Source organism: Eleutherodactylus coqui, chromosome 11 (genome assembly GCF_035609145.1).
Source record: "Eleutherodactylus coqui strain aEleCoq1 chromosome 11, aEleCoq1.hap1, whole genome shotgun sequence".
In the NCBI taxonomy this organism is placed as follows: Eukaryota; Metazoa; Chordata; class Amphibia; order Anura; family Eleutherodactylidae; genus Eleutherodactylus; species Eleutherodactylus coqui.
Genome location: NC_089847.1, coordinates 30,371,068 through 30,383,585, shown reverse-complemented (window position 1 = coordinate 30,383,585; position 12,518 = coordinate 30,371,068).

Sequence of the window (12,518 nt, the reverse complement as noted above, 5' to 3'; positions counted from 1 at the left end):
GCGATTCCTGTTCTCTTCTCTATATGCGCTCAACGGGGCCGGCGGCAGCAGTGCCGACCCCATTGAGAACATATAGAAGACAAATTATTCTTCTCTGCCACAGCTGTGCGCTCAACGGGGCCGGCGGCAGCAGTGCCGACCCCATTGAGAACATATAGAAGACAAATTATTCTTCTCTGCCACAGCTGTAACAGCTGTGGCAGAGAAGAACGATGTTTGCCCATTGAATTCAATGGAGCCGGCAATACAGCAGGTTCCACTGAAAGCAATGGGCTGCCGGCGTGCGCAGGATGAATTGTCAGGAAGGGCTTAAATATATAAGCCCTTCCCTGCAATTCATCCAGAAATGTGTTAAAATAAAAAAAAAAATATATATATATATATATATATATATATACTTACCTTGTCCCGGCAGACGGAGTTCAGCCGCGGCGGCTGGCAGTGGGTGTGAAGGGGGTGTGAGTCAGACTCAGCGCTGAGCCAATCAGGGGGCAGGTCTGACTCACACCCCCTTCACACCCACTGTAGGCCGGCCGCGCTGAACTCCGTCTGCCGGGACAAGGTAAGTATATACCGGCGTATAAGGCGACGGGGCGTATAAGAAGACCCCCCAACTGTCACCTTATATGCCGGGAATACAGCGGAGCAAAAAATAAAAATCATTACTCACCTCCCCCGGCGTTCTGCGGCGCTGCTGCAGGCTGTCGCTCCCTCCTAGTCCCTGGCAGAGCATTGCTTTCTGGACCCAGGGCTTGAAATCCCCGCCTCCAGAAAGCTACTGTGATTAGCTAACACACGCCGTCAGCCAATCACAGCCATTCAATGACATCATTGTCATTGGCTGTGATTGGCTGAAGGCACGTGTGTTTTCTGGAGGCGGGGATTTCAAGCCCTGCGTCCTGAAAGCAATGCTCTGCCGGGGACCAGGAGGGAGCGACATCCTGCAGCAGCGCCGCAGAACGCCGGGGGAAGTGAGTAATGATTTTTATTTTTTGCTCCGCTGTATTCCCGGCGTATAAGGTGAAAGTTGGGGGGTCGTCTTATACGCCGGTATATACGGTATATTTTTTTTATTTTTACACATTTCTGGATGAATTGCAGGGAAGGGCTTCTATATTTAAGCCCTTCTCGACAATTCATCCCGCGCACGCCGGCAGCCCATTGCTTTCAGTGGAACCTGCTGTATTGCCGGCTCCATTGAATTCAATGGGCTAACATCATTCTTCTCTGCCACAGCTGTTACAGCTGTGGCAGAGGAGAATGATCTTTATGCTGACAGTGCGGGGGGGGGGGGGGGGCACTCTTGCCGCTATTGTGGCTTAATAGTGGGACCTGGGAACTTGAGATGCAGCCAACATGTAGCCCCTCTCCTGCCCTATCCGTTTCTGTGTCGTTCCCATCACTTTCTTGAATTGCCCCGATTTTCACAAATGAAAACCTTAGCGAGCATCGGCGATATACAAAAATGCTCAGGTCGCCCATTGACTTCAATGGGGTTCGTTACTCGAAACGAACCCTCGAGCATCGCGATAATTTCGTCCCGAGTAATGAGCACCCGAGCATTTTGGTGCTCGCTCATCTCTATTTATTACCCCCCCACCAAGCTGGGTACTCATTTTACCGACCTTGGAAGGATGAGTCAATGTTGAGCCGACTACCTAGACCATGGGGGATTGAGCCCACAACCTTCAGGTCGTGAGTGAGAGCTTAGGACTGCATTTCTGCGGCCTTAACACTCTGCACCACATGAGCCTTATTCATATGTCATTAAGGGGAACATCAAGGTTGAAAAACTCCATATAGCCATCATGCTAGGGCAGATTTGAGCCAACAACTCTAGCACTGCCAGGCAGCAGAGCTTACAAATGAGACACCAAACTTGCTTTTTCATTGGTAGAGGAATACAAGGAATAACCACAAATAGAACATACAACGTCCATGAAAATGCTGTCCATAGTCAGCATTACAAGGTGTGGTGGCTCAGTTGTTAGGATTGCTGGCTTGCAGTACCAGTGTTGCAGGTTTGAATCTGTCCAAGGATGATGTCAGTATTGGGTTTTTATGTTCTGTTTGTATTCATTCTTCTTGTCTTCAATTTTTTTGTCAATTAAAGAACAAGCCTGGAGGCTCAGTTATTAGTACTGCTACCTTGCAGTCTGGAATTGTAGGTTCAAGTCTAGCTAAAGGTAATAGCTGCATGGAGATTTTCAAAGTTGATGTTGCCCATGATGAGATTTGAACCTAGAATTCCAGCATTGCAACAATACCAACTGCTTAGCCATATTCATGGAGGAAACACCACAATAAATACAGATTGACTTCAAGTTCCCTCTGCCTCCCATTGTGTCCAGTAGGACAAAAAATGATCCATCTGTAGTTCATTTCCAAAACTGGAAATTACAGTGCAGACTGATCCAGTGTTAAAACCGGAATGGGGATGGTAAACAGTGAAATAGAAGACGGGCTTCAATACATTTCTGTGGGCTTGAAAATGGAAATATTTTCTTACCATTTTGCTGTTCCCATTATGTGTCATCAAAATCCGAGTGTGGCCAGTTTGTGCAATGCCATATTCTTCAATAAAGACTATACAGGGTGTAGTCAAAAAGACTGATTCTGTGATATATCTCAATACTGGCATCCTATATTGAAATACCAATAGTGTACTTCAATAAGAAGGCATGGTTGTGCGACATGAGGATATAGCACATGGGCCCCTATGGGCCTCAGAATATGGATTTACATTTTGCGTTGTGGTCCCTAATAGAGATAAAGAGTAAAACCTAATTGTAAATGAAGAGTAGCATGTGAGAATCAGAAATCTGCTTTTTGTTTTTCTCTGAGTCCCGCTGGACCGCACCTTTGAGTGTATTAAGAAAATATGAACTGGAAGTGGCCTCCTTTTGCTACAATAGGAGCAGATCATCCAGGAAATCATTGACCATCATTGGCAGGATAGTCCAGCACTGATCCATGTTGAGATTCCCAGGAATGAACACAGGTCCAACGACAGCTCCATCCATGTATCGTAGCAAAAGGAATTGACTTTGAGCAAACTTTCCTAAATTCAGTCATAGCATTGTGCAGCGCATCCATGCCTTCCTATTCAAGTATGCTCTTATTATTTCAATATAGGCCACCAGTATTTTTTTTACTACAGCCTGTATAGTTCAGTTTTACTATGTGGTTGCCTACTAAATCTCTTGTGGCTATCCAAAAAACCTGATTTCATCCTGAGTGCTGAACAGCATCTACATCTAACATACAGTATCCTTGGTTTGCAAACATTTAACCCCTCCAGTGGCAGGTTTATTATTACCATGTCATACATCACAGGGCAGGTTTTTTAAACTAGTCAGAAATGCAATTTAATCTCGCAAGTATTTGAAAGTACTGTACTACTTTGACAGTTGGTATTATGACAGGGAAATCTCCGGGGCTTGCTGTGCTGAGTATGCAGTAAAAACCCCGGAAGATTTCAGATGACAGCTCAGTGTTCTGCGCATTTCAGCACTACAGCTGTCCACAGAAATCTTCCAGGGTTTTACTGCATGGTCAGTGCAGCAAGCCCCAGAGATTTTCCAGGTGTGTCACAAACGGGGTTAAAGCAAGTAAGGCCGAATGCACATGGCCGCATCAGTTTCGCATGCGGGAACCCGCAGCGGAATCCAACCTGGTGCCCGGCCGGTGATCCCTGTATTGTGGATGTGGCGGCCGGAATGGCCGGAACATGCACAGTACAGATGACATTGTGCCGTTGTTCAATGGAAGCCGTCCTCACAGAATCCGGCTCAAAATAGAGCATGCTGTGATTTCTTTCCCCCGCAACTGGAAAATCCCTATTGATTTCCGCTCGTGGGCATGGGAACCTGCTTTTACATTGCATGCTATGGCCGATATTTGCTGCACCGGATTCTGCTATGCAAATCTGGCCCTGTGCATTGGGCCTAAAGACAATGGGGCCCACATGAATGTTTTTGGTTTGTAAAGTTTAGTTTTGATGTAATTTTCAGATAACACAAGAAACATACAACTTGTTACCAGAACCGCACTATAGTACAGCTTGCTTTCAATATTACCCATCAAATGAACCATTGATTCAATGTACTGTAAGTGCTATTATTTGGCTTTAATTTTTCACCTAATGCAATAACAATACAGGGAGCAGCACCACCTTCATTCAAGAGCACTTGGATGGTGTTACATTTAACCTATTAGACTCACAAAGATACTTTCTGTACAAGGATCTCATGCATAAATGAATGTGAAGCTACAAAGCCACCTACAATGTGGACGATCAATACAATTCTGCAATTCTTTGAGAGCTCAATATCACTTCTACTTCATGCTCCAAATAAATGTCTGCATTTTATTGATCTCCTGATTGTGCTCCTGGTAACATGGGGACTTTGTCGTATTATACCGTGCTAGAGTCTCGTATACCGCTCTTATTATTACACCTGACAATATAACCTCAAATAATAAATTGTTCAGAAACTTTTTTCACTAATTTGAAGAATTTGTTTCATGTTGAAAGAACTACAGTGAATGGCTACTTTATCAGAAACACCTGCTTTTTCACAATCTGGGCATCCCTGTATGGTAGATAGGCTCGTAATCCCAAATCGTAGCCAAAAAAAAAAAAAATCAGATGCCAAGTTTTTATGGATTAGCTTCAGTGTGAATCCATATTAGAAAAGGAAAATCTAGCCATATGAGTGACTTCCAATGAGGCTTTGTCATTGGTGCTAGACTGACTGGGGCCAGGATTTCATATACTGCCAGCCTTGTGGGTTTTCTCATGTAATGGTATGAAGGGTATGCGGAAAATGGCGTGATCAAGGTAAAACATGTCCTGTGGATATTGACAATTTGTAGACGAAAGGGGTCAGAGGAAGAATTGTTTTGATGAACAGCGATAGTTTTCTAGCATTTCAGATGTTAGCAATGCAGCCTTGAACCCCCAATCTAATGGAGTCTAAGGGTATTTTTACACTGACCAATAGTCAAAAGGGCAATTATGGGTGACTGTTGTTTCATGTAAACATGGGACCCAATAGGGTGAATGAGTGAGAATAACTCAATTGTCAGAGTCACATGGCTTTTAGCTCACCTATAAACCAGGTTCAGGTTTTTGACTTGAGATCGTCCTAATCAGTGCTCCACTCTTAGGTAAGGTTTCATCTAGAGATGAGCGAACACCAAAATGTTCGGGTGTTCGTTATTCGTAACGAACTTCCCGTGATGCTCGAGGGTTCGTTTCGAACAACGAACCCCATTGAAGTCAATGGGCGACCAGAACATTTTTGTATTTCGCCGATGCTCGCTAAGGTTTTCATGTGTGAAAATCTGGGCAATTCAGGAAAGTGATGGGAATGACACAGTGACGGATAGGGCAGGCGAGGGGCTACATGTTGGGCTGCATCTCAAGTTCACAGGTCCCACTATTAAGCCACAATACCGGCAAGAGTGGGCCCCCCCCCTCCCAACAACTTTTACTTCTGAAAAGCCCTCATTAGCATGGCATACCTTTGCTAAGCACCACACTACCTCCAACAAAGCACAATCACTGCCTGCATGACACTCCACTGACACTTCTCCTGGGTTACATGCTGCCCAACCGCCCCCCCTCCCCCCCACAGCGCACACCAAAGTGTCCCTGCGCAGCCTTCAGCTGCCCTCATGCCACACCACGCTCATGTCTATTTAGAATTGCGTCTGCCATGACGAGGGACCGCAGGCACACACTGCAGAGGTTGGCACGGCTAGGCAGCGACCCTCTTTAAAAGTGGCGGAGCGATAGCCCACAATGCTGTACAGAAGCAATGATAAATAGAATCCTGTGCCACCGCCATCAGGAGCTGCACACGTGGGCATAGCAATGGGGAACCTATGTGCCACACACTATTCATTCTGTCAAGGTGTCTGCATGCCCCAGTCAGACCGGGCTTTTTAATTCATAGACACAGGCAGGTACAACTCCCTATTGTGAAGTCCCTGTCGACCCACAGCATGGGTGGCTCCCTGGAACCCACCGGCGGTACACAGAAATATCCCATTGCATTGCCCAACACAGCTGAGGTAGTAATGTCGTGCTTAATGCAGGTGGGCTTCGGCCCACACTGCATGCCCCAGTCTGACTGGGGTTCTTTATAAGTGTACAGATGTAGTAAAAACTCCGTGTGCACCTACAGCATGGGTGGGTGCCAGGAAGCCACCGGCGGTACATAGAAATATCCCATTGCATTGCCCAACACAGCTGAGGTAGTAATGTTGTGCTTAACCCTTTCCAATCCAATTTGTATATGGTTTTCCTAGGGGGCTTACTCTTTTTCTGCTGTTATACAACGGCGCTATATGCTGGCTAAAGCCAGTACTGCATGAGCTGACACGTAGGATAGGCTCCGACAGCAGAGAGGCTGGCAATATACAGTAAGAGAACCCCGACGGACGTCTACCAACAACGGAGCTGTACAGCCTTAAACCCTAATGTCTTCACAGGTCACACAGTGGACTGGAAAGGGTTAATGCAGGTGGGTTTCGGCCCACACTGCATGCCCCAGTCAGACTGGGGTTCTTTACAAGTGGACACATGTAGGTTTAACTCCCTGTGGACCCACTGCCTGGGTGGGTGCCAGGAAGCCACCGGCGGTACATAGAAATATCCCATTGCATTGCCCAACACAGCTGAGGTAGTAATGTTGTGCTTAACCCTTTCCAATCCAATTTGTATATGGTTTTCCTAGGGGGCTTACTCTTTTTCTGCTGTTATACAACGGCGCTATATGCTGGCTAAAGCCAGTACTGCATGAGCTGACACGTAGGATAGGCTCCGACAGCAGAGAGGCTGGCAATATACAGTAAGAGAACCCCGACGGACGTCTACCAACAACGGAGCTGTACAGCCTTAAACCCTAATGTCTTCACAGGTCACACAGTGGACTGGAAAGGGTTAATGCAGGTGGGTTTCGGCCCACACTGCATGCCCCAGTCAGACTGGGGTTCTTTACAAGTGGACACATGTAGGTTTAACTCCCTGTGGACCCACTGCCTGGGTGGGTGCCAGGAAGCCACCGGCGGTACATAGAAATATCCCATTGCATTGCCCAACACAGCTGAGGTAGTAATGTCGTGCGTAATACAGGTGGGCTTCGGCCCACACTGCATGCCCCAGTCAGACGGGTTCTTTAGAAGTGTACAGAAGTATTAAAAACTCAGTGTGCACCTACAGCATGGGTGGCTCCCTGGAACCCACCGGCGGTACACAAAAATATCCCATTGCATTGCCCAACACAGCTGAGGTAGTAATGTCGTGCGTAATGCAGGTGGGCTTCGGCCCACACTGCATGCCCCAGTCAGACTGGGGTTCTTTACAAGTGGACACATGTAGGTTTAACTCCCTGTGGACCCACTGCCTGGGTGGGTGCCAGGAAGCCACCGGCGGTACATAGAAATATCCCATTGCATTGCCCAACACAGCTGAGGTAGTAATGTCGTGCGTAATACAGGTGGGCTTCGGCCCACACTGCATGCCCCAGTCAGACGGGTTCTTTAGAAGTGTACAGAAGTATTAAAAACTCAGTGTGCACCTACAGCATGGGTGGCTCCCTGGAACCCACCGGCGGTACACAAAAATATCCCATTGCATTGCCCAACACAGCTGAGGTAACGTCAGCTGTAATGCAGGTGGGCTAAAAATTAATTTGATTACACTGTAGGCGAGGGCCCACAAAAATTGCTGTATCAACAGTACTAATGTACATCCCAAAAATTGGCCATGGCCAGCCAAGAGGGCAGGTGAAACCCATTAATCGCTTTGGTTAATGTGGCTTAAGTGGTAACTAGGCCTGGAGGCAGCCCAGTGTAATGAAAAATTGGTTCAAGTTAAAGTTCCAACGCTTTTAAGCGCATTGAAACTTATAAAAATTGTTCAGAAAAATTATTTGAGTGAGCCTTGTGGCCCTAAGAAAAATTGCCCGTTCAGCGTGATTACGTGAGGTTTCACGAGGAGGAGCAGGAGGAGGAGGAGGAGGAATATTAGACACAGATTGATGAAGCACAAATGTCCCCGTTTTGGATGGTGAGAGAGAACGTAGCTTCCATCCGCGGGTGCAGCCTACGTATTGCTTACGTATCGCTGCTGTCCGCTGGTGGAGAACAGAAGTCTGGCGAAATCCAGCCTTTGTTCATCTTGATGAGTGTTAGCCTGTCGGCACTGTCGGTTGACAAGCGGCTACGCTTATCGGTGATGATTCCCCCAGCCGCACTAAACACCCTCTCCGACAACACGCTAGCCGCAGGACAAGCAAGCACCTCAAGGGCATACAGGGCTAGTTCAGGCCACGTGTCCAGCTTCGACACCCAGTAGTTGTAGGGGGCAGAGGCGTCACCAAGGATGGTCGTGCGATCCGCTACGTACTCCCTCACCATCCTTTTGCAGTGCTCCCGCCGACTCAGCCGTGACTGGGGAGCGGTGACACAGTCTTGGTGGGGAGCCATAAAGCTGGCCAGGCCCTTAAAGACTGTTGCACTGCCTGGGATGTACATGCTGCTCGATCTACGCACATCCCCTGCAACATGGCCCTCGGAACTGCGCCTTCTGCCACTAGCGCTGTCGGCTGGGAATTTTACCATCAGCTTGTCCGCAAGGGTCCTGTGGTATAGCAACACTCTCGAACCCCTTTCCTCTTCGGGAATCAGAGTGGGCAGGTTCTCCTTATACCGTGGATCGAGCAGTGTGTACACCCAGTAATCCGTAGTGGCCAGAATGCGTGCAACGCGAGGGTCACGAGAAAGGCATCCTAACATGAAGTCAGCCATGTGTGCCAGGGTACCTGTACGCAACACATGGCTGTCTTCACTAGGAAGATCACTTTCAGGATCCTCCTCCTCCTCCTCCTCCTCAGGCCATACACGCTGAAAGGATGACAGGCAATCAGCCGGTGTACCGTCAGCAGCGGGCCAAGCTGTCTCTTCCCCCTCCTCCTCATCCTCCTCATGCTCCTCCTCCTCCTCCTGTACGCGCTGAGAAATAGACAGGAGGGTGCCCTGACTATCCAGCGGCATACTGTCTTCCCCCGCCCCCGTTTCCGAGCGCAAAGCAGCTGCCTTTATGGTTTGCAGGGAATTTCTCAAGATGCATAGCAGAGGAATGGTGACGCTAATGATTGTAGCATCGCCGCTCACCACCTGGGTAGACTCCTCAAAATTACCAAGGACATGGCAGATGTCTGCCAACCAGGCCCACTCTTCTGAAAGGAATTGAGGAGGCTGACTCCCACTGCGCCGCCCATGTTGGAGTTGGTATTCGACTATAGCTCTACGCTGTTCATAGAGCCTGGCCAACATGTGGAGCGTAGAGTTCCACCGTGTGGGCACGTCGCACAGCAGTCGGTGCACTGGCAGCTTAAAGTGATGTTGCAGGGTGCGCAGGGTGGCAGCGTCCGTGTGGGACTTGCGGAAATGTGCGCAGAGCCGGCGCGCCTTTACGAGCAGGTCTGACAAGCGTGGGTAGCTTTTCAGAAACCGCTGAACCACCAAATTAAAGACGTGGGCCAGGCATGGCACGTGCGTGAGGCTGCCGAGCTGCAGAGCCGCCACCAGGTTACGGCCGTTGTCACACACGACCATGCCCGGTTGGAGGCTCAGCGGCGCAAGCCAGCGGTCGGTCTGCTGTGTCAGACCCTGCAGCAGTTCGTGGGCCGTGTGCCTCTTATCGCCTAAGCTGAGTAGTTTCAGCACGGCCTGCTGACGCTTGCCCACCGCTGTGCTGCCACACCGCGCGACACCGACTGCTGGCGACATGCTGCTGCTAACACATCTTGATTGTGAGACAGAGGAGGAGGAGGAGGAGGAGGGTGCTTTAGTGGAGGAAGCATACACCTCCGCAGATACCACCACCGAGCTGGGGCCCGCAATTCTGGGGGTGGGTAGGACGTGAGCGGTCCCAGGCTCTGACTCTGTCCCAGCCTCCACTAAATTCACCCAATGTGCCGTCAGGGAGATGTAGTGGCCCTGCCCGCCTGTGCTTGTCCACGTGTCCGTAGTTAAGTGGACCGTGGCAGTAACCGCGTTGGTGAGGGCGCGCACAATGTTGCGGGAGACGTGGTCGTGCAGGGCTGGGACGGCACATCGGGAAAAGTAGTGGCGACTGGGAACTGAGTAGCGCGGGGCCGCCGCCTCCATGATACTTTTGAAGGACTCCGTTTCCACAACCCTATACGGCAGCATCTCAAGGCTGATGAATTTTGCTATGCGGACGGTTAACGTTTGAGCGTGCGGGTGCGTGGCGGCGTACTTGCGCTTGCGCTCCAACAGTTGCGCAAGCGACGGCTGAACGGTGCGCTGAACTACACTGCTGGATGGGGCCGAGGACAGCGGAGATGAGGGTGTGGGTGCAGGCCATGAGGCGGTAGTGCCTGTGTCCTGAGAGGGGGGTTGCATCTCAGTGGCAGGTTGGGGCACAGGGGGAGAGGCAGGGGTGCAAACCGGAGGCGGTGAACGGCCTTTGTCCCACCTTGCGGGGTGCTTGGCCATCATATGTCTGCGCATGGTGGTGGTGGTGAGGCTGTTGGTGTTGGCTCCCCGGCTGAGCTTTGCGCGACAAAGGTTGCACACCACTGTTCGTCGGTCGTCAGGCGTCTCTGTGAAAAACTGCCAGACCTTAGAGCACCTCGGCCTCCGCAGGGTGGCATGGCGCGAGGGGGCGCTTTGGGAAACACTTGGTGGATTATTCGGTCTGGCCCTGCCTCTACCCCTGGCCACTGCACTGCCTCTTGCAACCTGCCCTGCTGATGCCCTTGACTCCCCCTCTGAAGACCTGTCCTCCTGAGTAAGCGTTGCACACCAGGTGGGGTCAGTCACCTCATCGTCCTGCTGCTCTTCCTCCGAATCCTCTGTGCGCTGCTCCCTGGGACTTACTGCCCTTACTACTACCTCACTGCAAGACAACTGTGTCTGATCGTCATCGTCCTCCTCACCCACAGAAAGTTGTTGAGACAGTTGGCGGAAGTCCCCAGCCTCTTCCCCCGGACCCCGGGAACTTTCGAATGGTTGGGCATCAGTGACGATAAACTCCTCTGGTGGGAGAGGAACCGCTGCTGCCCAATCTAAGCAGGGGCCCGAGAACAGTTCCTGGGAGTGTTCCCGCTCCTGAGCAGGTGTCATTGTAGTGGAGTGAGGAGGCTGGGAGGAAGGAGGAGCAGCAGACAGAGGATTCGGATTGGCAGCAGTGGACGGCGCAGAACTGCGGGTAGACGATAGGTTGCTCGAAGCACTTTCTGCCATCCAGGACAGGACCTGCTCACACTGCTCATTTTCTAATAACCGTCTCCCGCGTGGACCCATTAATTGGGCGATGAATGTGGGGACGCCAGAAACGTGCCTCTCTCCTAATCGCGCAGCAGACAGCTGCGACACACCTGGATCAGGAGCTTGGCCTGTGCCCACACCCTCACTTGGCCCTCCGCGTCCTCGGCCACGTCCACGTCCACGTCCTCTAGGCTTACCCCTACCCCTCAGCATGCTGTATTACCAGTGATTAGATTTCCCAGGCAGGAAATAAATTGGCGCAAGACTGCAGGCCAAATATAATTTTTGCCCTTTTTGGAAAACGAAAGGCCCCACTGCCTCTAGTGAATGAATTATCTAAGTTTAATAACTGTGCTGTGTCCCTGCTTATGTGTCACAGAACGTGAGGGTAGCAGAGTTATTATAACTCTTGGAGAGCAGGTATTTTTTTTCCCAATTAAGGAAAGCAAATGGCGAACCCAGCAGTAAAGCGTAGCTGGCTGCGTATGATTTAGCAATGTTTTTCACGCAGCTCACACGTGTCCACCGCCCGTAAGGACGGACAGAGGCTGGACAAATAGATTTGTTTTCAGTTTTTTCCCACCAACAGGCAGCACTGCGTATATTCAATGAACCTGAGAAGTTTAATAACTGTGCTGTGTCCCTGCTTATGTGTCACAGAACGTGAGGGTAGCAGAGTTATTATAACTCTTGGAGAGCAGGTATTTTTTTTCCCAATTAAGGAAAGCAAATGGCGAACCCAGCAGTAAAGCGTAGCTGGCTGCGTATGATTTAGCAATGTTTTTCACGCAGCTCACACGTCTCCACAGGCGTAAGGACGGACACAGGCTGGACAAATAGATTTCTTTTCAGTTTTTTCCCACCAACAGGCAGCACTGCGTATATTCAATGAACCTGAGAAGTTTAATAACTGTGCTGTGTCCCTGCTTATGTGTCACAGAACGTGAGGGTAGCAGAGTTATTATAACTCTTGGAGAGCAGGTATTTTTTTTCCCAATTAAGGAAAGCAAATGGCGAACCCAGCAGTAAAGCGTAGCTGGCTGCGTATGATTTAGCAATGTTTTTCACGCAGCTCACACGTCTCCACAGGCGTAAGGACGGACACAGGCTGGACAAATAGATTTGTTTTCAGTTTTTTCCCACCAACAGGCAGCACTGCGTATATTCAATGAACCTGAGAAGTTTAATAACTGTGCTGTGTCCCTGCT